Source organism: Silene latifolia, chromosome 3 (assembly GCF_048544455.1).
Source record: "Silene latifolia isolate original U9 population chromosome 3, ASM4854445v1, whole genome shotgun sequence".
Taxonomy (NCBI): domain Eukaryota; kingdom Viridiplantae; phylum Streptophyta; class Magnoliopsida; order Caryophyllales; family Caryophyllaceae; genus Silene; species Silene latifolia.
The window spans coordinates 7734448-7737380 of NC_133528.1; the positions used below are offsets into that span (position 1 = coordinate 7734448).

At 35.8% G+C, this 2933-nt stretch overlaps 1 long non-coding RNA gene across 2 annotated transcripts; it reads right to left on the reverse strand.

The window, feature by feature from the left end:
- Positions 1-328: 328 nt before the first annotated feature.
- On the reverse strand, positions 329-2467 carry LOC141645869 (uncharacterized). Of its 2 annotated transcripts, none has more exons than XR_012545191.1 (3): positions 2414-2467; positions 2119-2229; positions 329-560 (listed from the first exon to the last, which is right to left on the reverse strand). It is a non-coding gene; the product is annotated as an uncharacterized LOC141645869 (long non-coding RNA). The 2 variants fall into 2 exon arrangements; XR_012545192.1 differs by lacking the exon at positions 2414-2467 and adding an exon at positions 2328-2378.
- Positions 2468-2933: the final 466 nt, after the last annotated feature.

Sequence of the window (2933 nt, forward strand, 5' to 3'; positions counted from 1 at the left end):
CTCACCACCCCGAATGGATCACCGATTTTAAAACATTTAAACGGGTCGATACTAATCACACAACTCAATATATATCAACAATAAGATAAAAGACAGTTTAACGTCACACACACACAATCACGCCAAATCCAATCATCTCAATCATCGATCGTCCACTGGACACCCCCCGCCGATGGGGACCGCAACCGCACACTGTGACACCCTCACATATAGCGTTAAATAAACACGTAAAATCTACAAAAAAAAACTGACAGGATATGTTTGTAATTGGTTCAACTAATTAAAACCTGTAATTTTTAAAAACTTTTCTAAACCATTCACAAACATTTCCAAATGTAGAGTGCCAAAACCTGCAAAAACTAACCAACTAATTTACATAACTATGCTAAAGCTGCGAGAATAAAGAGATACAAACCAAAGAAAAAGAGGGAGACATATGTCCCTTCAAAATATAAACACAACCAAAAGATTAAAGGTGTACTACAAAAAAATAGCCAAACTAAGTCCAAGGTTCTTTTGCTCACTAGCTCGTCCGTGTACCCCATCTAATCATCATCAACCTGTCAATCGCATTTTATACAAACACGAAAGCCACAATTCAGTGGGGAGTAACTTCGAGTCCTCCCAGCCACGAAATGTCATATTTAATGTAACATGTAGTGTAACATGTAAACAACATGATAAATAATTTAATTATCAAGTATTCTAACATATGAACACTAAACTGACCAAATTAAATTATCATGTGAATCATATAACAAATAATAATCCAAACTTTATCAATTGTAACCGGCTTACATCTCACCTATTACAATTCATAAAATCACCATACAAGAAAGGGCAATATATCAAAGACAGGCATAAGTTCTTAGCACGGTCAATAGTCACTCTGTAACTCGAGTCTATACCACGAGGTAGGGAAGGTAATCGAACCGGTATCTTGGCTCAGGGGTTCTATCAAAACATGGCCAAGACACAACACAACCCTAGCCTAAAATCTGCGCATACCTAGACATGCGGATACACACCACCGCACCCAAGACCCACAATTTTTCTAAAACAAAGTGAGTACCCTAAGGAGTCCACCAAAGGGTTGGCTAGTACTTAAGCTGACCACTTACCCTCAAAATAAGTAACGAGGTCATGCCCCAACTTGGATATAAACCCACCAAGTCAGGAACACAAAGGCTATTGAGCAGTGAACATATACTCGTCAGAGACTATAAAGACCTATCTATGACAAACACAACAACCTGCAAGAAGTATTCAATACCAATTCCATCTCTAGCAATATTAACAATATTAAAGGTTTCAGGGAATCTAGGGCCGTTTCTACAATATAAGAAACTACTGAAATTCAACCAACAACACATGTGAACTAAAAACTTAATAAATGGCCTAAAACAAGAATAAGGCCAATTATCCAATTCATACAAAATTTCATCCAACCGAATTTTTACCCGCAACCCCAGTCCTGCGACAGATACGGGTTAAATTGCGGCTGACCAATCACACAATTGACTGACATCGATTCAGTCAAAGGGACCAAGGCTCAGTTTTCGGCTTAATCATCCAAACATTACAATTATCGCTATAAAATTCATTTTAAGCCTATTCTTTACAATTTCATATTATAATCCATCCTAACATGTGCAACTACCAATATAAACATAATTTTACCATCAACATTATATTTACTACTAATATGATTCATTTCAAAAGATTACCCATTTGTTACTTATACTAAATATAACATTAATAAACCTGAAACGACAAATAATGCATGAAAAACCGCGAAACAAGCAACGGGCCAACTCGGGCCAACCCAGGGCCTGCCGTGGGCCTGCCTGGGCTGCCGGGCCTGCTGGACCTGCTGGCCGCCACCCCCAACCCTCCATTTCTCCATTTTTGTTCAGTTTAACATCGTCTGAATCATCAATTAATCATTCCCAATTCATTTCCATACTATATGTGAATTTAAACTAACAAAAGACATGAATTAGACATGAAATTAACCCATATTATCATGTGAAACAAACCACTCAATTAACCATCACAAAATCAAACAAAAAGCAAAGAATGTGACGATTATTCGTCGAGTAACTCGAAATATGTTACCTTTAGCAACAAAATGAGCAATTAGCACCTTGAACACCAAACCCTAATCTGCCAACTAACCACTATCTTCAACTATATACGAGTCTCCAAACTCGTCCTCTAAATCTTCACCTAAATAAACAATAAAAACACAACAATAAGCATAAAAATCGAAATTATGCCCAAAATCAGCCAAAAACGACATAATTAAAAATGAAATTAAAATATACTAGGATGTAGATCTTGAAGAGAGGATTCCGAAAATATAAATTTTGCGAAAATCGGACTAGAAACGAAGAAATTATGATGAATTTACCTTAGAAATCTTAGGTTTTGTATAAAAATGGTGTTTATGCTAGAAGGTTCAAGGAGAGAGTAGGTGGAAATGAAAAAAATCAGAAGGAAAGGAGGGAGGGAGGTGAGCCGTGGGAAGGGAAAAGAGGAGACGGGTTTTTCGGCGAAATTTTATGAGTCGGTTTTAGCTCGTTTCGATGATAATTAGAACCGTTTGTCAAATGCAAATTCCGACAAGACCAAAGTTCTTAAACACGAGATTACAAGAAGATTGAGTACTCATATGACCCATTTCCAAAATCGTTTGCCCAATTTTCAAAAGAGTTGTCATTTTTTCCCGATATGCCCTTATTTCGAAATAATAGGTTTTTACACGGTTTAAACTATTTTTAAACATTTCGAAACTATCAAAATAAACACTTTACTTCAAAATATAATAAAATTATATTTCTTTAAATTATTATTACTTCAAATACATTAATATCAAATTTTACTTGATTAATAAATTACTTCCGCAATATAATAATGGTCCAAAATTACGG